This window comes from Acartia tonsa, chromosome 9 (assembly GCF_053477335.1).
Source record: "Acartia tonsa isolate MP-2025a chromosome 9, ASM5347733v1, whole genome shotgun sequence".
Taxonomy (NCBI): Eukaryota; Metazoa; Arthropoda; class Copepoda; order Calanoida; family Acartiidae; genus Acartia; species Acartia tonsa.
In genome coordinates this window covers 13,684,076-13,710,620 of record NC_137268.1, presented here as the reverse complement: position 1 = coordinate 13,710,620, position 26,545 = coordinate 13,684,076, and the positions used below count along the sequence as shown (strand labels likewise).

Sequence of the window (26,545 nt, the reverse complement as noted above, 5' to 3'; positions counted from 1 at the left end):
CTTCTGCAAGAAGAACGCAATGAGGCTACGACCGATAAGTTATTCCTTGCTGCTGTTACCCTTGGACTTTTGGCTCTCGGGTAAGTTTATTATTTTATTCTCCCCCTCTATTTCATTACTAGAACCAAATCCCTTAGCTCCCCTTTCCTCTCTTAAATATTTTAATTCTGACATTTGCTTATTTGCATTCTCTGCCCCAAAACTGCGTATGGTTAATATTTTAGGATAACAGCTTTTTAGAAATATCATTTGACCTATTTTTTCACCCTTTTGGATGACATATGTTTTCCCTGATAAGTTATGAAGTATGAAATAAACATTACCCAAATAATCAGGATCTATGATCCCACCAGTGCATATTATATTTTTTAAACTTAAACTTGATCGCTCCCTAAGCATAGTAAAATGACTTTCGGGTGCTTTAATTTGGAAACGCAGATCTATTTTGACGCAATTTCTTGGTAAAATCTTTATTAATCCAGGACTATAAAAGTCCAGACCTACAGATAGCTTTGTAGCTTTGGTAGGTTTTTTGATACTAGCATCTGAAGTAATTATAGCTGTCATTTTTTTTTTAGAACGGCTGCGGTATTGAGACTATGTTTTAAGAGGAGAAGACAAAATATTTCCCAACCAGGTAAAGTTTTTTTTTATCTCCTTTCTAATATGTTAATGACAATTATAAAAAATATGAGTATAGTAGTATAGATTATAATTAGATTTTTATTTAGTTTATGGTATTCACACCTGTTTAAAACCCAATATTCGCTATAAGTGATGTTACAGGGATGTAAATATTCTTTAATAATCATTTAATATAATTTAGTTAATAGTCTTTTTATATTTTAGATCCTGAACGAGACGAGAATCTAGAGTTGCGTCACCATCACCAACCCCCTCGGACAAGTCAGGCGATAGAAATGCTGCCCCAACCCCCTGAGATAAATCTAGAGGTATATCAAATAAAGCTTTTATATCTTCTGAAAGAAATTTTTATTTTTACTTTTATAAAAGTCATTCTAAACTTAAATAAACTTTGATAGACAGTAGGCTATTTTTATTTGATTGCATAGAATCCCTGCTAATTATTTATAGGTGTATTAAACTAATTATTAGCTACCTAATTCATTAAGTTTTACTTCGCTTCTGTAACTTTAATATACTAAAATTTTATACTAGGTTTTTGGTAATTAAATTTCTTTAATTCAAATGATTTAATTTACTTCCTTCTAATTTACTTTAAACTCATCAAATCTTAAGTACCCTTTCTATAATATATACTGACTTTTTTTCTGATCATGTATACTTTCAGATATTAAAAACATAAATTCCTACCTAATAAAAATTTTTATTTACAGACTCGTCTAGCTGCGGAACTGGAACAGTCAAGAAACCCTTTCTTGCTGCCCGTGAATAGAGTAAGAAAAGTTTTCCTTATAAAACAAATCTTAACTACAGTACCTAGCTTACTATATGTGTAATTACAAATTTTATAAAAGTTTTACAGTATTTTAAAATTAAACTTTTCACCTATTATTTTTCTAACAAATTATTTGGTAAAGCTAGTATTGTTTTTAAGTTTTTAAAGTTTTTCATTAAAGTTTTAACTACGTTAAGAAGCATTGCCCTCTGTACTTGCTTAGCTAAACGCATATTAACTTCAATGTATTCAAAAAATGTTGATGACTTATTTAAATCATCAGTTTGCTTATTCTTTCTAATGCAATGTTTACTTTTTTCCTTATTCTTTAAGTTACTAATTTTCTGCATTAATATTAATCGGGTTTGTTGAATAAACCATAATAAAATTTCTTCCATGAGTCGTAAATCTATATTGGAAGCTCTAACTATAATTTCATCCCTGCCCCTTAAATTAGAGGAGTTATTTCTAACTATAAGTTTATAGTTCTTTAGTTTGCACATCTTAAAGTTTTTTTTTACTAAAAAAAATTATTTCCTTATTTCAATAAATGAATGCTAATTAATTTTAATTTTGTTTCAGATGGTTCCAAACCCCAACATACATAACTGGTAAAAACTGCTTTCGGACCCACCTTTTCGGACTTTCAACTTTTGGACTCAATCTGTGATGAAAATTGTGATATACAAATTCAAAATTCTTTAAATTTCAATATACATAACTGGTAAAAAAAACTCTGCTTTCGGACTTTTTTTTTATTCGGACTTTCAACTTTTGGACTTAATCTGTGATAAAAATTGTGATAAAAATATACAAATTCAAAATTCTCTAAATTTCACCACCAAAAATCTCATAAAATTAGTGAAAAAAAATTTCTTAAATCAAAAGAAATTCTTCATAAATTGTAACTACTCTAAATTTCACCACCAAAAATCTCATAAAATTAGTGAAAAAAAAAGTTTTTTAAATCAAAAGAAATTCTTCATAAATTGTAACTAAACATTTCGGTTTAAAGTTTCTGGCTTAAGTGATAAATATTATTTTTTTTAACTACCTCAATAATTCAAACATAATAAACTACCTCGTGTCTTTTCGTGATATTTAGTAAACTAAGATCTCAAAGTTTAAATACCTATTATTCTATTTTCTTATATAATTTGGCATGTATAATAAAGATTTCAAAATTTCAAAATTCCTCCATCAAATTCTTATAAAAACAGTGATAAAATTATAAACTATGTAATTTATGAATAATGTTTTGTTTTAAAGTTTTTGGCCTAAATAATAACTATATTTTTTTTATTAACTACCTCAGAAAATTCAATTTTGATAAGCTACCTTATATATATTTTTTTTACTCAAATTTATACTTTAAAAATTGTAAATAACCTTTTGTTTTAAACTTAAACTAAATCCTTCAAAAATTGTAAATAATATTCAAACTTAATTTAAGTACAGTGTTGTTTTTTTTTAAAAACGTGATTCTTCTTAACAAATATTTGACCTCCTCAGTGGTAAAAACTTATTATTTTTTTATTAACGCAAACTTATAACTAAATGTTTCGGTTCAAGCTTTCGATATAAATTTTAAGTTCCTTTTAAATTTAAAATTCCAATCATACAAAAAATGTTAATTATGTAATAATCTTTTAATATACATCTTGTTTATAGGAAAAGTCTTAGTCTAGATAATTAAAGAATTAAGTTAAACCTGCTAATTGGATAAATATGTTTATAAAATCTTGCTTCTTGATAAAATTTTCCCGCTATAATTATTCAAGATCTTTTTTCTGTACTTCAATTCTATTTTAATTACCTTTTTATATCCTAATATATCTTAACCTAATCTTAATCTAACAAACTCAATATATAAAGTCTTATTCCAATAAACTTAATTAAACTTTCTTTTGGGAAGGCATTTAAGTTCAAACTAATATTTCTCTTACACTAGAATTTAGTTTTTAAAGTATTGTCCTCTCTTTTCCTTGTAGCATTTGTTAAGATCTTTACAACCTAGGTGTATTCAATCTTAAGTAGGTGTAGATATTCTACTACAGCTAATCAATTTAATGATTATTATATAGTTGATTTTCATTTTCGAGATATGTGAACAATTTTATTTAACTAAAGGTCTTTACATCCTGGTGTATTTAACCTATAGATAAATGTCATTCTTTTTGTTAGGTATTCTTTTTGCCATTTTTAGAGGGAATATACTTGGGTTCCAAAATTGTACTGCTTAAAGAAACACTAGAGTTTATACTTTCATTGCCTCAACATATAAGAGTTTAATTAAGATGCTTAAAGGTCCTCTATATATATCTATTTATTTAAAGTTTAAATTTTACTTTAATAATTACTTAGAAAAATTTCTTTTTATGTTTTCAACTGAAACTCAACAGTTATTATATTTGGAAAGAAAAACTGGCTTTGTTAAATTTAAATGAAATAAACTTTCCTATATTGCTCTTTAATTTGCTTAAGATCATAGGGAATATTACATTAAAATATTTTTCTAATTTTACTTAGGAATCTACAATTTCAAACGTAAATCTAAAATCTTTTAATTAGGAGAAAAAATTAAAGGAATTTTAATAATTTTTTCAAAAATTTTCACTATGCAAAAATTATTATAAAACTCAAGGCAATAGTTCTACAATTTTGTATTACATATATCTAGTTCTAGACTCCTTCCTAAAACATAAGATCCTATCTAATGTAAGCTATATACTCTATCTTATAAAATTTATTGAAAATTTAAATGATATTATAAAATAAAGCCTACCAGAAAATCTCTTCATTCTTTAATCACTTAAAGTTTTATGTTTCACCAACAAAAGTTTGTTCTAGACATAACTGCTTAAATAATTTTTCCGCCTTATATATTAAAACCAAAATATGATTGAAACAAAGAAAAGTTTTTATTTGTAGTCTCTCTTTAATCGAGCTCGGTCTTTAAAATTCTATTACAATGTTGAAAACACATATGATATTAGTTTTAAAGTTACTCAATATTTTCTGAAAGAAAATTTTTAATCGAAAATCCGAAAACGCTTAAAACTAGTTAATAATAACAGTTGTTCCCATGTATAGGGATGAGATACACTTTACTTTGAATATTTTAAATGCATTGGAATGAGATACACTTTACTTTGGATATTTTAAATACATAAGGATGAGATATTTTCACCTTGTTAGATTACCTATTTTGATTCAACTGGTTTTTTTTTTTAATTATATTTTATATTTCCGAATAGATAATTTGCTTTTTAGGTTATCGACTGGAAGAAGAATTCTACTGGAAGGAGAATAACAAATGGTTAAAACATTGTTTTAACTAAAAGTTGTCAACCCCCCCAAAAAAATATTGTAAAATTTACTTTTAAAACTGATACTTAGAACTACTGTTCAACTATAACATTGCTTAAATTTTAACGTCTACTTCTAGATCTCAAAGGTATTGTTTCCAATCTGTTTATTATAAGTTTTTTAGAGCTATTTCGAGGCTTGTAATGTGCTTTAATTTTTTCATATAATTCCTTGGATCCAACTCCCAAAAACGCTATTGAGGTAAACACAAAAATATTAATGAATATCTGATAATATGAATTTTTGAAGTAGTTACTTATATGTTTAATAATTGTAGCTTGTTCCAGATTACTTCTGGTATTATTAACTTTTAATTCCAATAGATGTCTTTGATCAGATGTTAACGAGGAAGAAATTACTTTAAAATTAGATTGTCTTTCTATTACCACATCTCCTTTGTGAGGTAGATTAAATTCCAATTTCCCATTAAACATAATATGTACCGGGTAATTTGAACTATTTAAATCCTTTTGAAGCCCTAACACAAATGCTTTACCTATTTTATCATCATGCTTAAAAAGCAAAATTCCCTCGTTTGTTATTTGAAATAATTTTGTATTGCTAATAAACGGACAATATTGAATAATAAGGTCAAATTTCTTATCATTTATATGTTTCAAACAAAAAGTTATAGCTTCATTCAGTCCTAATTGTTTTTCATCCTCAGTTATAAATTTAGCAATCTTTTGGTTTTCTGTATTGTAGTAATAATAAGCATCCAAAGAAATTCCCGCGTATGGTATCGCAATCAAAGAATTATATTTAATTTTGTTTGATAAAATATTTAATTCTAAATAGAATGTTGGTTTACTATCAACCAGACCTGATCCTATAAAATTGATATTTACTAAGTCAGAGTGTTTATTTTCAGGAGTCAATTTTCTTCTAAGATCATTTGTTACAACCCCTTGGAAACAATATTTGAAAGTTACAATCCAATTTTCCAGAAAACTTATTAAAATTCTTGCAGGAATATAGAGATTATTAAATGTAAGATCTACCCCTCTAATAAAAGTATTATCTTTTCTCATTGCTTCAGTTATGGAAGGTATAGGTTGAAAAGCTTCCTTTAAATATTTTTGATGCATTTTAAAATTATCCAAATGAAAAGATTGTTTATTTTCATCTATTATATAATTTACTTCGAAATCTGAGTTAATTTGTTGATCTAGAGCTGTCATATGCGAAATTATTATATCAATTTCTTTTGATAATTGGTCATATCTATTTGTAAGTACAAGAAATTTATTCAGACTAATAGCTATATTTGAACCTTTTGCTTCAATTTCAGCATTATCAGTATTTAGTTCAGTTTTTAAATCATTAAAAGATGTTCGGAAGAGTGTGTTTACATCCTTCATATTTTGGTTGTAGTCAAAAATAATCTTTACCACCGATTTAGTCGAGTCTAGGTATTTATCTCGGTTTATTTTTTCATGATAGAAAAAATCTATTACATCTTCTGAACATGAAAATGTTATGAAAATAGCCAAAAATATGATGTTCTTCATGATGAAAAAGAATTATTTTTTTTAAAAGCCAAAAATGTTGTTTGCTGTTATATTGTTGCTCGTATAGTAAAAATAATTATATTTAAAGCATGAAGTAATCTAAAGGAAGTTTAAAATAAGAAATTGACACTTGTCATTGTTCATCTCTGGTTTGTGTTTAATAGATATACCACAAATAGAGTGATCAACAAAAATTTTAAATTTTATTTTACTTTAATAGAACTAAATATCTTAAATATCATACAATGTATTTTATTTTCTTACTACACTAATTAAAACCTTTATTATTACTTAAAATTATAAAATTAAAATTTTGGGCAAAAATTTAATTAAATTAGACTTAAAAGTAATGAACCTACTCTATACTTTTTGTTCGTCTGTGTGTAAGTCAAACGTTATTTGTTTTGGTGTTTCTCCAGACTTTTCATGATCTTTTTGCTTTTGTTTTATTATTCCTTGTAATTTACTTCTTGTTATAGGCATTGAAGTCTCATCAATATCATCATTTAAAATTTGGTCCTTTATTTCACTATCTGAAATTAAATTTTCAGGTTTAGGTTTGTCAAACTCATTTATTGAATCAATAGTCAATTTATCCAATTTTTCATCATTTTTGAATAATTCAAAATTTAAAGGTGCTGATGAAATTAATTTCTTAATTTCTTCAGTGGTTAGATTTATAGGTTGCTGTTGAGCAATTTCTTTTATTTCTTTAGGTAAATCCTTAAATTCATCAGAAAAAGGTATATACTTTTTGAAATGATTAAATGGCCTAATTATGGTCAATTCATCAACAATTCTAGATATCCAGGCTGAAACTGGATTTACTTTTACAATAACAAAAGGTTGAGGATGATAATATGTTTTAAGAGGTTGTGTAGTACCCAATATTTTACTCATATCCTTTACAAAAATTACATCTCCTACTTGGAATGATCTAGTAACCTTATTTCTATTGGCTTTGTCAAGTCTATTATCTCTTTCCTTTGTTATGAAATGTCTCACGGAATCTAGATTTTTTGTTAAACTTAATTGTTGTGCTTCAAATGTTTTTACACTACGAGAAATTATAGGGTGAAATTTTGGCACTAAAGGATTATCTAGGAAACATTTACTTAAATGAGACTCTGTGCCAAATACTAATTGATTAGGTGTAAAACCGGTTTTTGTTATACGACTGGAATTATGCAATTGAGCTATTATAGATGGTAAAAATGTCCAATTAAAATTAGGTTGATTAGATAATACTTTTTTCATTATTCTTTTAACTAAACCCACATAACTTTCCGCTGCTCCATGTGACATTCCAGAAAAGCTTGATGAATAAATAAACTGACACCCTAAAAGAGCTAAAATTCGTATTGTTTTATTAGAACTAAATAAACCGGCATTGTCGCTAAAAACAGCTTTTGGGTGGAAGTGAACCCATATATGGTTAACAAAGAGATATAAAAACTCATTTGCTGTTTTTGTAACAACAGGAAGTAGAATCATATAACCAGATATTACACATCTTGCCATTAATATGTGATTAAATCCACTTGCTGTTGGTAAACCTTCAATTAAATCCATATGTATGCATTCTAAAACTCCAGCTGTAAGAGGAAAAACTCCTAATTTATTTGATCTATTAGGATGATTTGTTAACATACATGCTACACATATACTTGCATATTTGTAACATAATTTTTGTAAATTTGGATTATAGTAATTAATCAAATTGCTAATCATTTTCTTAGGACCACCATGGTTTACAATGGTATGCACCATAGCTATATATTTATCCAATAAACTATCTGGTACATAAATTCTAGGGATTTTATTAATAAATTTAATATATAAAATTCCTAACTGTAAAAAATAAAATGTGTTCTTATCTTTATAAGTTTTATCTTTACTGGTTACACAATTGGTATATATTTGTGTATATTGTTTTTGCTGCTCTTCTATTATTTTATCAGTTGTTAATATATCTTCTAAAACTCTTATGGGATTAAATACTGCCCTAGTATTACGCTCGGCTAGATTGTTAGACAATGCTGATCCAAAAACTTTGGGATCTAGTTCATTTATTATTATGTCTTCTATAACTTTTGAATTATTTATTTTCCAAGTGACTTGAAAACTGTTAGATTTTATTTCTTTCCCCTTTTCCTTTCCTTTTGCAATATTTTTATCTCTTTTGTTAATACTTTCTAACTGTCTTTCTGTCAATCTTGTTTTGTCAACTTCAATAAACTGTGGGTTATTTTCAACCCATACACGCCAATCTTTTACAGTCATTGTTGTTTGATTAGGCATGTAATCATTTAAAGAATCCTTTACAATATATGGTAATTTAATGTGAGCAATTTCAGGCTTACTAACTTGAAAAACGCGACTCAAAAAATCCGCTGGATTATTTTCAGATTTTATAAAAACTAAACCTAAATTTGGATAATCATGTTCTATTTTAACTCCCCAATTATTAATTTTAGTATGGCTGTCTTTAACATCTTGATTATACAGATAATAAAGACATTTATTATCACAAGCTAATAATAATTCATCAGAATTAACCATTTTTCTAGTTGCTTGTAATGAACCTAAAATTGCATACAATTCTAGTTGCATAATATTAGTTTTTCTCATTTCTTCAGGAATTACTTTTGAGTGATATAAAATTATTTCAAAAGAACCCTTATGTTTACCTATATTATATTCTGAGTGCTTATTTAAAATTGTAGGCCTAACAATAAGATTCGAATTTTTCTCATACAATAAAAAGAAGAAGGGAGGTTTGTTTTTATCATTATTAAATCTTATAAGTTTTTTACCATTGAATTTATTTGTTGCATTAATAAGAGTTACAGGCCTATGTAGTACATTTGAAAGTGCGCTAAAAATGTGTAATCCTGTATCTATTTTAAGTACACCCTTTTTAATGTCCTCTAAATATAATTTCATACTTAGTTTATTACCTTTATGTTCAGTATCCAGAATATGGTTATACATAATATGTTCTCTAATATGTTTTTGTAGGTCAAAACAAATACTCTCAAATTTTGTTACACAATTTTGAAGTTCCAACATAAGTTTTAAACATACGGATAAAGAGATCTTAAAGTGTTCTTGATACCCCAAGGTATCATCATCCAAATATTCATACTCAGGTGGATAATTACTCTCAAGATTTATTAAATAATCCTTGATTGTTTGGTTATCTTTTTTAAGAGGAACTGGCTTCACTGGTAATTTTAAATCAAAAATAATTCTATGGGTAGGATCGTCTAAATATATGTAAGATGGAACAAAGTTTTTTGAATATTTTGCTGGTACTATTTGTGCTAAAACGCAAGAGTATTGACTATACTTTTCACTTGCAGCATCAGTAAAAAGTATTTTAGGTACACCTGGTAAACATATTTTTGAGAATAAACAACTTTGAGTTAGCTGTTTTTTAAGTTCCTCAAATTTTTCTCTATGTATATTATTTGGATTATATTTTCCCAATTTAGTACTAGTAAGAGGTGTTAGATAATGAATGTTTCTTAAAACTTGAAAATTTAAAGTATTTCTTAACCAATTTACTTCACCCAAGAATGATTTCATGCCTTTGGCACTAGAAGGAAAAGTTTTCTCATTTAGTTTTTCGACCCTTCTTGGATCGACCATTAAATAGTTATTACTTATAAGCCAGCCTAAAAAGGATATTTTAAACTTACAAAGTTGACTCTTAGCTACCTCTAGTTTAGCTCTATGAAATGCTAATCTAGAAACAACCTTTTCTACTAAATCAAAGTGTATTCTAATGGTTTCCTCATAAGTACGCCCAGCTTTTGAAAAAATAATTATATCATCATAGAAAATTTCTACATTAGGTATCCTATCATTAATCATTATTGGTAGTCCTTTTTCATTTAATTGTATTTTACCATTTTTATCTCTACTTGGGATATGATGTATCATTACATCGCAAAATCTAGCGAGAGCATTTGGAGATACAGACATTCCTGTAGCTAAAGTATTGAAAATGTAACTCCCCCACATACAACTAAATAGGGTTAATTTTTTGGATTCTGGAGTCAGCTCTATGCTTTAAAAAGCTGACTTCAAGTCTATTGAACTATAACAATGTGCTGAGTGTAATCTATTTAATATCATGTCAAAATTTGAGATTGTTATTGGATCTTGACTTATACATTCATTTAAAAGTTTATATGATACTACTAATCTTGCAGCTGAATCCTTTGAAGACCTTTTTACTAAAAAACATGGTGAACTAAAATTTGGTATATCATCCCCAGTAAGACTTGCTTTCGATATTACTTTTAATTTACATAAATAATCTAAGACATCCCTCAGCATACTAGCGTCTGCAGAGGATTCATATATTATCTTTTTGTTTTTAGGAAGTACAATATTTTCTTTTAACCTTAAATTAAAATAACCTAAAGTTTTGGATAAATGTCCCCTATCTAAAGAATGACGTGAAACTATTTGTGGATATTTATCTATAAATATATTTTTAACATAAGGCCAAATTTTAGGATCATAATTACTTTCTTTAATGATATCTTTAGGAGTGTCTAAAATAGAAATTGGAATTCCAATACCTTCTGGCTGAAGATCTTTTTCTTTAATATCATTCCAGTTTGGTTGGAATCCCATTTGTACTGACTGTTCAGAATCATAATAGTTTTTAAGATCATAATTTGGTATTACTTTTTCCTTAATAGGATAGCGCTCGTCTGTTAAACTAACATTAGGATCATTTACATTATTGTTTACTGCTGTATAATCAGATAAATCTGGTGAATGATTTGGGAAACTAATATCTACTTTATAACATTTTGACTTTATTTTAGAATCATTAAAAATTAGTGGCTTTTTTATGACAATGTTTTTAATTGAGACCTCTTTATCATCTGGTAATCTACATTCAGACATAATAGATACTTTATCTGTTTTAAGCCTTCTCATAGATCGCTTAATATGTTTAGAATTATCTTTAATGGGATACAACCTATATTGTTTATCAAATAAATCAATTGTTGCTTTAATTACCCCAGAAAAAGTTTTATTACTTAAATTTTCAACTAGAGCATTTACTACATACTGATACTCTTTATAGTGTATTTTTGTTACAGTTGTAATTATTCTTAACCCATCCATTTCATCATATGGAACTTTATCTTGAGAAACTATTACTTTATCTTCGACTAAATATTTAGATGCTTTTGAAATGACAAAATCAACTTTTACTGTTTGCATACTTGAAATCTTTTCAACTACCCCATAGGCTGTGTTAAGCTCTAGCTCTGTAGCATAAGAACTAGTTATTACTCTATTCCCATATTTATTACGTTGAATTACTTTAATAGTATTTTCAAGACTACTAGGCATTAGTATAAGACCAAATAATGTTTGCATTCTTGAAGCAATAATAAAAGGTGATTCAGATGGAAATTTATCAAATTGATCAACTATCAAAAATTCTATACTAAGTACTGGCCCCCCTTGTAAAAACATGGACATATAAACTGAGCCAATAACATCAATCTTTCTATTTGTTATACCAGATACTTCATAATTACTTTCTTTTATTAATGACAATAGATCCTGTTTATTATGTTCAGAAAAAAGTCTAGAAAAATATGAAAATCTCATAATACAGGTATCAGCTCCTGTATCATACATGCCTGATGCTTGTTTAAATATTGAATCTTTAAATGATAATTTACATGGTATATATATTTTTCGTCCAATATTTACAGAAATATCAACACTTTTCAATTCCCCAGAGGGAGGGTTTTGAAAAGGTTGATTTTTAAATTTAGACATTTTTATTTTAGGCTAAATTACCACTCAATTGCTTATCGAGATGCCTTCTCTCTTCAGCACTAGGATATCTCCATTTACCTTGCATTTTAAGTTGCTTTGCAACTGGCCTATTAAAACACCTGTAAGATGGATGATATAAAGTTTTACCAATCTCTTTTTTACAAACAAGACAAGGTTCGGAAGTGGGAATTGTAAATTTTATAATTCCTTCATCATTTCTCATTTCATAACAAAGTTTGCTGCCAGCATGAGTGTTTTTACCACAAAAATTACATCTTAATCTACCATTTACTTCAGTATGAATTCCATAATCTTTGCGGTTAGTATTATTATCATTATTTCTGCTATTGTTTATTTTAGAGTTATCTTTTAAGGGAATGAAATTGGGATTTTGTTTTCTGTGGTCTCTATAGTTACTATTGTTATTATTATTATACTTTTGCTGATTGCCATTATACCTATTACTTGTAGGGTTTGTATTGTTATAAGACTGAGATTTAAAATTATGATCATTCCTTCTCCCTAAAAAATTCTGCTTATGATTGATCTCTGATATTTTTGCGCGCATATTATTTCTTACAGAAAATTTAGGAACAGGGATATCACTTGTTTTTAAATTCTCACTCCTACTATACCTTTTCCTATTATCATCCCTTCTATAATTTAAATCAATAGCACCTACATACTTTCTAAGTGCTTGTACTACTTCAGCAAAAGTTGGGAATCTACCTAACTCTGTAATTAAATCTGCTCTAATCTTTAACCCATCATTAATTGATCCATATGGTAAATTTTTTAATAAATATCCAATAGCAGTTAAATTATAAATTTGAGTCCTAGCAGGCTCTCCATGTTCCAAACAAGCTCTTTGGCATAGAGCCATAATTTTACTAACAACTTTATTAAATGTAGAATCCTTAGGCAAAACAAAATTCTCAAGTTCTAATTGGGCATGCTCAGGCCTCAATCTTGTATCATATTTAGTTAATAACGCGTTATAAATTTCAGAAAGAGATATATTTCCATCTACCATTGTAGCTACACTATCATATACTTCTCCTGTTGTGCATCTTAGGAGTGTTTCTTTAAATGTATGCTCAGATAATTTACATTGAGCTTGTGCCGCATTCATATTTCTTAAAAATTCTACAACGGAAGGAGTGCCAAAGCCGCTAAATTTATGTCTAGTAGGAAAAGTGTGATTGATTAGACCTATCTTTTCATCAGAAATAACTGAAATAGAATTGCAATCAAAGCTTGGGGGGAAAATTGTTTCAGCATGATTGATATAGTTACTAAAAGTTTTTTCTCTAACATGTTTCTGTAAGGCCTCATTAACACGTTGTTCTACTAAGTCTTCAATCTTACCCACTCTCCTATTGACATTATCATTAATACTAATTTCTAAGTCCTTTAAATGTTCATTAAAATCATTAACAGTTTCATCTACTGATTTACCTTTAGGTAGATTTGTTTTCTTATTCAAATCATTTATTTGAGCAGTTAATTCAAGCAATATACGGCCTAAGTTATTATCAATAGTATTATTAAACTTAATATCTTGCTTTAGTATCTCAACAGTATCATTCATATCATTGACTAAGTCTATGTCTTCTGCATTTCTAGACATAACTCTTTCAGTAATATTAAACTCAGGGCTAGTTTCATCTTCTACTAAATCCTGAGAAGAGATTGGTAAACTTTCTAAGTCCCCTTGTCCATCGGACTTAATAAGATTTGACATATTTCTCAAATAGTCAATATCTTTTTCCCTACTTTTACTACGTTTTCTTAGTGATTTCATTTTGAATAAGTATAAAAAGATCCTTAATAGATGTTAAGATATGACTGACTAAAACCACTATTGGTTTAAAAATTGTAGGGTCAAAAATTAATAAAGTAATAAAAAATATAGATGTTAATGAAATTATTAAACTTGAGATACAAAAATAAAAATTAATTTTGCTGGCTAAAATTTCTTTTTAATTAAACTTGAGATACTAAATTTTAAACTTGAGATTTTAAAATTTGAGATACAATTATAGAAGTTAGTCTAACTAATATAAAACTTCTTATTAGAGCTCATTAAAGAAGCTAGTCTAGTTGATATAAAACTTCTTAAAGGATTCCTCCCAATTTTTCTTTGGTACAATTATGCAAAAAGAAACCTTTACTCAAAACTTGCTGCAGACTTATTATACAAATGTAAAATTACTCTAACTGATATCAGAACTTATTTTAAGATTCCTCCCAAAAATTTTTTTTTTTGGTACAATAATGCAAAAAGAATCTATCTCTAAACTTGCGGACTTTAAAATGGAAATATATATAATTTTTTATAATTGATATAAAACTTATTAGAAGATTCTTCCCAAAAATTTCTTTTGGTACAGTAATGCAAAAAGAATCTATCTACACTCCTTTTTATTTATCTTACCACCTGTCTGGTACTATGATGAAGCAAAGAATATATCTCTTGTAGAAGTGAATCAAGCAATAATTTTTCAGATATATTCTTACCAATTTCTAAAAAAATAAAAGTTAATGCAGAGACTTCACTCTAATTTAATTTGTATGTTCTTACAAATTAACTTATTCACTATTGAAAAAATTATATATGTAAAATTTTCACTTCACTTTTTAGTTATATTACTTTGCACTTGCACTTATAACCTTCTGAATCTCTGTATAATGTAAAACCTGTTCAGCTTTAGTTTTTTTTTTTTGATGTAAAAAACAAACTAATATGCACCCCCCTCTACACCAAAAAAAAATATTGAACAACCCGATGTTGCACCAAATGATATGTTTTCTCCCAATTCTAATAAAACGTGCCAAGTTTCAGAACAAGAAGAGAATACCAACCAAGTTGAAGCCAATCTCCAACTCATATGACAAAGCATAAACTTAGCTACCAAACCGAATAAGTTAAACGCAATATTGTCAAAGTTTACAACATTTAGCTGGTTAGGCTAAATTGATTCAAGTGATAGATGTGATAAACAATTCAACTTTGCCAAAGAAAAAGCAGTTCAATTCAATACTTTAAACTTAGATTAAAATTATGTTATGAAGTACTTATAAGCTATAATTTGTGAGAATATTAAATAAAGCTAGATTTTCCAAGAATAAATAAATAAAGATTTATCCAATGCTTAATTAAACTCTAGCAAGCTACCAGATGTATTTTGCTTTTCTTATAACAATAGAAACTCAGAGTAAACTGCATAGCCGGCTTATACAAGTACAACTTGATGCGCTACCGTACCCTTACTCCTAGAATCCAAGCTATTAAGCTACAGAGCTGTACTAATCAGTGTCCCAAAATCTAATTCAGCATGTATTATACAACTTAATATTTCTTATCAAGCATCCTTAAAGAGAGGTACAACTATAGAGGTTCCCATGTTCCGGTATGCTCCAGGGCCTCTGGAGTGTCAACCGGTGCGAGTGTCCCCCTAGGGCCGCGACCAATGGCCACAAATATACTAGCATTCTCTAGGGCCTCTAGAGTGTCATCTAGTTGCAATTGCTTGTACACAAGGTTCTCAATTGCATTTGTGTCGTGCGTTTCAGTCCCTAAAGCTCCAAACGCCTACAGATAGCTGTCCTTTAATCTCTAGTAATTTTACAAGACTTAAAATATTTGTATCTACTATATATGTAATTGCTAACCACGTTGATTCCTAACCCTCAACTAAGAATGATTCTATTTTTGCACTTGAATAATTCCTAATCAAGTTGGAGGAAAGAACTCCACTCTTTACTAACGTTTTCCAAAGGTACTAGGGCTTTCTAACAAGCTTTGATATTAGCAACTACTTTGAATTTCTGAATAAAAAGAAATCATCAAAGTATTTTTGAAGTTACTTTATATTTAGACAATATAGTAGCAAAGGTCCATTAATAAGTTGTACATGTAGACTATCATAACCTAATGAATATCAACTATATACATAATCACTAATCACGCTATTCCCTCCGCAGGAATAACTCCGCTCTTTACTAATCGCTTCCAAAGGTACTAGGACTTTCTAACAAGCTTTACCCTAGTAATCTCAAAACGTGTAAGTAAGCAATTAACATTTTTTTTGGCTTACTTAAATGTGCCATTGTGCCATTTTTGTGGTATATTACTGATAAGCCATAAAGAATACTAATTGCTTACTTATATCAGCATTCTACAACAATTTGGTCTTACTTGTGAGATAAAAGAGGGTGGAGTAAATAAATACTCAGTCATTTACAGTAAAAGTGGCTTATATAAGTTGAAGTGAAGAAAAAGAAGGAGGAGTAATAATTAATCCCTTCCTTCCTGTAAGCAGTTTATGAAAAAAAGAGAAGATTTGGCTGATATAAGCCAAATAAGCAACAAATGTGATTGATTGCTTATAAGTAATTTATCCAAAAATTGCATGATTTGGTATATAAGCCAAATAAGCATTTATTGTGATTGATTGCTTGTAAGTAATTTATCAACAAATTGGATGATTTGGTATATAAGCCAAATAATCATTTATTGTGATTGATTGCTTATAAGTAATCTATCAAAAAATTGTATGATTTGGTATATAAGCCAAATAAGCAATAAATGTGATTGATTGCTTATAAGTAATCTATCAAAAAATTGCATGATTTGGTATATAAGCCAAATAAGCATTTATTGTGATTGATTGCTTATAAGTAATCTATCAAAAAATTGCATGATTTGGTATATAAGCCAAATAAGCATTTATTGTGATTAATTGCTTATAAGTAATCTATCGAAAAATTGCATGATTTGGTAAATAAGCCAAATAAGCATTTATTGTGATTGATTACTTTTAAGTAATTTGCATTTTCATTGATTGCTTATAAGTAAAATATCAAAAAATTGTATGATTTGGTATATAAGCCAAATAAGCATTTATTGTGATTGATTGCTTGTAAGTGATTTATAAAAAAATAGCATGATTTGGTATATAAGCCAAATAAGCATTTATTGTAATTGATTGCTTGTAAGTAATTTTTCAAAAAATTGCATGATTAGGTATATAAGCCAAATAAGAACTAAATGTGATTGATTGCTTATAAGTAATCTATCAAAAAATTGCATGATTTGGTATACAAGCCAAATAAAGATTTATTGTGATTAATTGCTTATAAGTTATCTATCAAAAAATTGCATGATTTGGTATACAAGCCAAATAAAGATTTATTGTAATTAATTACTTACAAGTAATTTATCAAAAAATTGGATGATTTTGTATATAAGCAAATCATTTTCATTGATTGCTTATAAGTAATTTATGAAATAATAGCATGATTTGGTATATTAGCCAAATAAGCAATCATTTTCATTGATTGCTTATAAGTAATTTATGAAAAAATAGCATTATTTGGTATATAAGCCAAATAAGCAATCATTTTCATTGATTGCTTGTAAGTAATCTATCAAAAAATTGCATGATTTGGTATATAAGCCAAATAAGCATTTATTGTGATTGATTACTTATAAGTAATTTATCAAAAAATTGCATGATTTGGTATATAAGCCAAATAAGCAATCATTTTCATTGATTGCTTGTAAGTAATATATCAAAAAATTGTATGATTTAGTATATAAGCCAAATAAGCATTCATTGTGATTGATTGCTTATAAGTAATCTATCAAAAAATTGCATGATTTGGTATATAAGCCAAATAAGCATTTATTGTGATTGATTGCTTGTAAGTAATCTATCAAAAAATTACATGATTTGGTATATAAGCCAAATAAGCATTTATTGTGATTGATTGCTTATAAGTAATTTATCAAAAAATAGCATGATTTGGTATATAAGCCAAATAAGCAAAAAATTTCATTGATCACTTATAAGTAAATTATATGCCAAATCATGCTATTTTTAAATTTTTTTTTGATAAACAGACTTAGAACTTGACTTGTGAGTAAATCAATAAAGACCAAAGTATTTAATAAAAATACTTTTAAATTATTTTTTGATAAAATAAAGGGTGTGCAAAAATGTTGAATTCAAATTTTAAATTCAAATTTTGCAGCTTGTGTGATTAGTCATGCATAGTCAAATGTTCCTTTTAACTTTAAAACTTGACTGTTTGCATTTTTAAAATTTAAACTGGTAAACTGGTGTTAAATAGTAGAGTTTATAACAGTATGCACATCTATTTTCTACCATTAGCACAAGCCATGCAATTTGAATTTTAAACATCTATGCATTTTTTTGCCCAATTTTTTTTATACAACAATATACATAGCATTTTTCTACTATAAACACAAGCCACACAGTTAAATTTTAAAAATGTACACATTTTTGAACACCCTTTAATTTAATCTTTAAATATTTACATGCAAGTCAAGTTTTAAAGTTAAAAGGCTTATATACCAAATCATGCTATTTTTTGATAAGTTACTTATAAGCAACCAATGAAAAATAATGCCTAATCGGCTTCATTACCAAATCATGCTATTTTTTGATAAATTACTTATAAGCAATCAATGAAATTTTTTGCTTATTTGGTTTATATACCAAATCATACTATTTTTTGATAAATTACTTATAAGCAATCAATGAAAATTATTGCTTATTTGGCTTATATACCAAATCATGCTATTTTTTGATAAATTACTTATAAGCAATCAATGAAAAATAATGCCTAATCGGCTTCATTACCAAATCATGCTATTTTTTGATAAATTACTTATAAGCAATCAATGAAATTTTTTGCTTATTTGGTTTATATACCAAATCATACTATTTTTTGATAAATTACTTATAAGCAATCAATGAAAATTATTGCTTATTTGGCTTATATACCAAATCATGCTATTTTTTGATAAATTACTTATAAGCAATCAATGAAAATTATTGCTTATTTGGCTTATATACCAAATCATGCTATTTTTTGATAAATTACGTATAAGCAATCAATGAAAAATAATGCTTAATCGACTTCATTACCAAATCATGCTATTTTTTGATAAATTACTTATAAGCCATCAATGAAATTTTTTGCTTATTTGGTTTATATACCAAATCATACTATTTTTTGATAAATTACTTATAAGCAATCAATAATTTTTTTTGCTTATTTGGCTTATATTCCAAATCATGCTTTTTTTTGATAAATCACTTATATGTAATCAATGAAAATTATTGCTTGCTTGGCTTATACAACAAATCATACAAGTTTTTGATAAATTACTTATAAGCAATCAATAAATTTTTTTGCTAATTTGGCTTATATACCAAATCTATGCTATTTTTTGATGAATTATTTATAAGCATTCAATCAAAATTATTGCTTATTTGGCTTATCAGCCAAATCTTTAGTTCTTTAATACACTGCTTACAGAAAGGAGGTAATATGCAATAATCTTTATTGATTGCTTATAAGTTATTTATCAAAAATAGTATTATTTGGTAAATGAGCCAAAAAATCAATAATTTTGAGGAGGGTAATTATCACCCCTGAAATATGTTGGGAGGGGTAAATACCCCCCTATAATCTGTTGAGGTACCCCCACTAAAAAATTTACCCAAGGGTAAAATTATTCCCATACATGAAAACAGAATAATCAACTAAAAATTATCTTCCTAACCGATGAACCAATATGATTCTCCTTTAAAGTGTAGCTTTCCATAGATCCTGGTAAGGTTTTAAATTAGTTTTGGGGAGGGTTTTCTCTTAAAGGAACTGTAAACAAAAAAATTTATCATCAGATTATCAAACCTTAACAGTATCTCATTCACTTAATCTCAAAGTAAGGGCAAAATGTTCTCTTGTTTCCTTAAAAAACAGCTTTTTCCGCCAATTTTTATTATGTCCAAGATTATTTCCAAACTATATAAATGTGCAGTTAATTGTCTTTTTTCCCTTCTATAGTTTAAACTAAACTTTTTGACATAGTTCTCTGTTTTTCCTAACAGTTAAGCCTACTTTTAACACAATCCACAAAGCAAAAAACAGGTTTTATACAAGTAACTTCAGTTGGCCCATCTATCGCCCACTTTTAATTACAAGTTTGTTAATATTTCTTTATAAACAGTCTGGTAAAAGTGTAATCTAAATTTCCTAAGTGGGTTATTTATTGAAATATAAAAAGGATATTATCATTTCAAATAACCTCTGAGATTCAACTCTTTGTAGACAGTGAGGTATTTTTTTGTCAATAATACGAATTTATGATAAATCTTTATTACCTAATTTCTACATTATTACAACATGAATTAATAATTTTATGTCATAAAATAAATGCTTTACAGTACGTAAATTGTTTAAACTATGTATGACAAGTTAAATATCCCTAGAAACATTTTAATAAAGAAAAACGTTCAGACTTTCCCTGTTTTTACAGTTTTCCCTCCCAAAATACCAAAAAATCAAGGCCTAAATCCATGATATTTTTGTTAATTGTTGATCAGTTTATTAAAAGGTGCTTAGAAAATGTTAAGATTTGATAATATGATGAGAATATTTACATTTACACTCCCTTTAAGATAAATTGCCTCTAGAAAAAAAGATTTAGATATTTACTGAAATATTAAGTTGATATATGTATTTTATGGAAGACTTACAATTGATTTAAATTTTTGTTAAAAACAGATACTTTTTTTTGTGCAAGCTAACTGTTTTATTTTTTTTTCTTGTCAATTTGGACAATATCACTTCTTATTGACTTAGTCAACACATTGTTTAGAAATTATTTTTAAAAATAATATTTTTATGTTTAGAGTGTTTTTTTTTGGTAGGGGGGGGGGGTAAATACCCGCTCCTGAATGGGTAGGGGTAAAGGTAGGGCTAAGTTTTATATAGGGGGGGGGGGGGGGAATAAAATTCTCTTCTAAAAACTTTAGGAGTATCTATGGCACCTCCAAAATTGTTTGTAAGGGAGTAATCAATAGAGTTGAGCCGGTTATCCGGTTTGGCCATATTTCCAGTAATATAATCTTTTATATTTTATTTATATCTTTTATAACAAAAAACCCTGCTTTTAATTTTATTTTTTCAATTTAGAAGCTAGAAGAACAATTTTTAGAAAATATTTATCTTTACGTAAACTTTATATTAGAAATATCAAAACATAAATATTGGTGGTTGCCAGGTAAATGGCAGCAGATTTTTATGAAATTTTTATATGTCAAGAAGACAAATTAGAAAAGCCTAAGTTTAAAATTTGAAGTCTATAAGACAAAAATTTCAGTAAAAGGGGCCATTTAAAGATTTCTGGAGACCTGGAGGTTCAGGACCTGCAGGATTATACCTGGAACCTTAAATTAACTGTAATACCTATAATTTTTATGAGAATAAACTACTGTAGGATATTTTAGTATTTTGGTAACATAAATTGCTTTGTTTAAGTCAAAAAATATTTTTACTTTTTACCTAAATGACCAGGCCAGGTTTGCTGATATCCGGTGCCTGCAAAGAAAAATCCAACTATCAGTTATGTTTCATACCAATATCTAAAAAGTCACTAAGTTATACCCCTCTACCTTTCAATCAAAGAAAATGCAATAGAAAAACCTTGATGGGTTGGGCTGTTCAAAACCCATCCTCCACCCCAACCATTAAGGGTTAGTATTACAGATATTTAATTTTTAAGTTTTAAACTTTCTTTATATAAGAAAAAAATATTTTGTGAAAACAATTTTTTGGTACTTCAATACATGGTTGGACACTAGTGGTTTTGTTGCAAACACAATTTAATATTGAAATTTCTATCATGAGTGCTGGAAAATTTTCGAAATTTTCGTTTACCTAACATGTCATTTTATGATGCCTATAACTTTTTTGATATTGAAACTGAAGGGTTAAGATTTGGGGTACTTCCAGCAATTAAAGCAGGATTCCTTTAAAGTAAAGAGCTTTACACACAACCATGTCTCAACATGTAGCCCATCTGCTTGTTGTTAGATAAATCTAAGCCAGACACAGAGTTATAACTAAAGATGCTAAAACAACTGTTATGTGTGCAACATAAATAGTTAGAGTATGGGGAATGCCTTTGCCCATAAACAAGTGTAACTCATTACCATGCACAGTTAGGATTTCTCAGACAAAAGTTTAATGCCCTTGGGTTCTCTAGATGATCACTTGAAATTACGCTTTTAGTAGGTTATTTTAGGTTAGGTTAGGTTATATTTGGTTAGGTGATTGCCCAGCAGGGTTAGGCAATTGGCCCCGCAAGGTTAGAGTTTCCCGCGAGGGGCTAGAAATAGGAGGAAAGCTACTGTGAAAATACGAATAATCGCTTCTTAAGGGGCGTTGCCACGAAAGGGACTATACCCGCAAAAAAATTTCTTCATTAACTGGTGTTTTATATTATACTAGTGGATGCGTTTCTAGTATCTAGGGATATTAGAAGGGACATCAAAGTGCAGAAAAATAACTTAAAACCTTATGACTTTTTTATAAAAATTAAACAGCCTAAAACCACTCTAAGACCTATAAGAAGCTTCACTCTAAAGGAGAACCATATCCGTTCAGCAGTTAGCGAGATCCTTCGCTACAGACAAAAAAAAGCTTACTTCTTTATATAATAGGATAAAATTAAGGTTAAAACTTAAAAATAAAGTAACTATTAAATGATCTTTCTTCTTAGCAAATAAATCTAATTAACTATTAATACCCTTAATCTGTAATATCAACCCCTAACGGTTAGAGGATAGGCGGGGAGGTGGCGTTGAATTTCTGCCCCCCCCCCTCTGTTTTTTTCTATCCATTTTATGTGTATAAAAGGTAGAGGGCTATAACTGAGATACTTTGGAAATATGGGTATGACACATACCTCCTTCCTGGTGGGCAAGGATGCCAGCAAATCTGCTAAGGTCATTCAGGTAAAAAGTAAAAATATTTTTTTACTTAAACAAAGCATTTCATGTTATCTAATACTAAATTATCCTATAGTCGTACATCCTCATATGTAATAATCAAGTCGATTTCAGGTTCCAGGTATAATCCTGCAAGTCTTGACTTCTGGACCTCCAGGTCTCCAGAAATCTTTAAATGGTTCCTGTGACCACAAATTTTTACTTAAAGATTTCAAATTTTAAACTTAGGCTTTTTTTATATATCTTCATGACATATTACAATTTCATAAAATCCGTTGCCGTTTACCTGCCAACCGTTGGTTTGCGGCTGGCAGCTGCCAAGTACTGCTGCCACCGCCAAAATTTATGTTTTAAGATTTCTAATATAAAATTTACATAAAGATAAACATATTCAGAAAAAGTTGTTCTTCTAGCTTCAATAATAAAAAAAATTACAGCCATTTAAGATTAAAAAAACAAAGATTTTTGTTGTAAAATATAAAAGATTATATTGCCGGATATCCGGCCGGATAGTTTCAATATCTGGTATCCGGCCGGATATTGAAAATGTCCGGATATCCGGCCACACCGGATATCCGGCCCAACCCTAGTGACAACATCCATAAGTAGCGAAGCTCAAAAATAATGAATGGATATCGGGAAAAAATTTACTAAACAGCAGTGTCATACAATAATCATTAAACTTGATAAAAGAGGGAAATAATGAAGCCTTTAAAATTATACAACCTTTAAATCATGAAAACTCAAAAATCTAGGAATCGATCAAGAACCCAATTAATAGACAAATCTTAATGAAACTTGATGGAAATATGTAAATTTTGAATATATTGAATTCCTGACAATTTTAGCCTTTAATCCTGAATAGAAATAGAGAAAATCACGAAAAACCTAAAAATCTAGGAATCAATCTAGCACCCCAATTAATAAACAAATCTTAAAATCAATGTATAGGTTAGATGGGCATATGTCATAGGAATCTTCACCAAAAATTTAGCTGTCTATCTTGAATAGCAGCCAAGAAAATCACATTTTCCCGGACTTATTGATGGACAGACAAAGTGAATTATAGAGTAGCTTTGCTACTAAAAATATAATAAAAGTTTACCTTATTGTACCTTGTTTTCTTAGGAATCATTGCTCCAAAAAGCAGATTAATAGGATAATTGAATCAAACAAAAAAAGTTTTTTTTAGGACGTACAGACTTTATGTTATTGATCATAGTGTTGCTATGCTTCCTAAATCATACCTTATTGTTATAGGAATCACCACCCATCGACAATTCTTAATCAAATCAATGAAATACAACCCATATTATATAAAAGCTTCGCTTTTAATAAGATTATTGAAATTAGTTTGGATTGGACTAGTTATTTGTCGCATCGTATTATAGTTAGCTTTTCACGGTTATTAAAATGAACAAATTTAAGATTAAAAACAATGATAGTATTTATTTTATGATTTCAATTTAGTATTTATGAAATATTGTCTTTATACGATGCTTTACATGATTTAGTATATCTGAGAACCTGTTCTAATCCAGTGGATATTAATCAGTTTTGAAGCCCTTCTGGAAAAAAATTGCTTTTCTATAATTGGGTATTGTCCGTCAGTTCGTACATACATACCAGTTAGCTCTTTTAAATAAATTTTATCTAACACCCAATAAGCAACTTGAAGCCTTCGGGTTCTCTAAGCCGCATTGCTGGTGGTCATCAGACAGTATATTATGGATGTTGTCATTCTTGTTTCTCTAATATTTATCAGGGATCTAAAGGGATAAGACAATGGCCGATAAATTGATGTACCTCTCCATGGATAGTCACTAAATTACTAATATTGTAGATTACAGTCAGTGATCGAAACGTTTGGACACTCAAAATAATAAACCAACCAATCAAAATTTAATAAAAGTATCCAAAGTTATTAGGCCCACTAATATGCTAACTTTATTATAAAACTTTGGGGATAAATAAACAGCCCAATATCCTCTCCCTCCCTAATATTTATACTGTCCTTTTCTTATCTGTCCCATGTTATTATAGGCAGCATTTAATTCATAACATTTTTCGTCCATTGTTCCATCCTTGTGGGAGGGAGGAAACATCAAACTATAATTGTCAGCCCAAAAGCTCACAGTACTTTTATTGAATTTTTTTAACACCAGGGATCTAAAGGGATAAGACTATGGCCCTTAAATTATGTACATACATCCCCGATTATGGTATACAAAATTATCCCTTCTGTAAAATACGTTTAGGGGTGGAAAAGTTTGAACACTATCTATAATACAAAGTAGAGCGATGTCTGTCTGTCTGTCCGTCCGTCTGTCCCTTAAGATCTCGGCAACCACTGAACCGATCGGATTCTACTCTTCAGGGAATATATATACCTACTGGTCCTGTGGTGGTTTTAGGCTATTTTCTTAGGGGGTGGGACACCCCCAACCCCCCCAAAAACAAAAAATCCCCCCCCATTTTTTTTGTAGAAGATTCCCTTGGTCCTTTTACGTATTTCGGCAAAAAAAATTGTATCACCTCTTGGGGCAAAGCCCCTAGAGGCTAGGGGCGAAGCCGCTAGTCTATAATACAAAGTAGAACGATGTCTGTCTGTCCGTCTGTCTGTCTGTCTGTCTGTCCCTTAAGATCTCGGTAACCACTGAACCGATCGGATTCTACTCTTCAGGGTATATACCTATTGGTCCTGTGGTGGTTTTAAGCTATTTTCTTGGGGGGTGGGACACCCCCAACCCCCCAAAAACAACCCCCCCCCCCATTTTCTTTTTTTTTTTTTTGCTTAAGATTTCCTTGGTCCTTTAACGAATTTCGCCTTAATTTTTTTTATCACCTCTTGGGGCAAAGCCCCTAGAGGCTAGGGGCGAAGCCGCTAGTACTTAATAAACCAACCAATCAAAATTAAAAAAAGGATTTAAAGTTGTCAAAGAATACAAAAACGTTAGTATAAAACTAATTTGGACTAGTAGTCCAATGTCCCAACCCTCCCTGATAACCATGCTCGCTTAAAAACTTTAGGCACTTATATGATCTGCATGGTTAGTTAGGACAACCAGCAGAAATTTGGTTAGGAAAATACTCCCCCCCCCCCCCTCCCTTTCTTTTGATAAGGGGGGAGAGAGAATTCATTTCTTAACAAGCACTTTGTGTGAAAGCACAAAAATATTTAAAAAATAATCAAAAGCTACAATAGAATTAGACAGAGTTTGGTTTCTAAAAATTTCATAAAAAAATATTTTGTCCATTGTCTTTTCACTTACCATACAAAACTTATCATAAATGACACTAATCAGTCAATGTAAAAGTATTTCGACGCGACGAAGGCTTCTGTTATTGTTTCTTTTTGACATCTAAGTTAAGTTTAAATGCCAATAGTAAAAAACGATTTTTGTGGATGATTGGCCAAATATCACAAAAGCATATTTATTAGAGGGATTTAAGATTGATAAGAGTCAAAGGAAAAAGTCATTATGTGTTGTAAAATTAATTAGGTTTTGATTTGAAAATTTTATACATTGATAATCTTGCTAACAGATGAACCAAACTTTGCTTTACATGGAAGCTTTTTATTGCAAATG

General features: G+C 28.8%; 1 protein-coding gene across 1 annotated transcript in view; it reads right to left on the bottom strand.

Moving 5' to 3' along the window:
• The window catches only part of LOC145328259 (uncharacterized), a 39,120-nt gene extending 24,504 nt beyond the window's left edge, over window positions 1–14,616 (bottom strand). Inside the window, exon 1 of the mRNA XM_080171875.1 lies at window positions 14,599–14,616. The gene's annotated coding sequence lies outside the window, so the exon portion shown is untranslated. The remainder of the gene's footprint in view (window positions 1–14,598) is intronic.
• Between the last annotated feature and the right edge of the window lie 11,929 nt (window positions 14,617–26,545).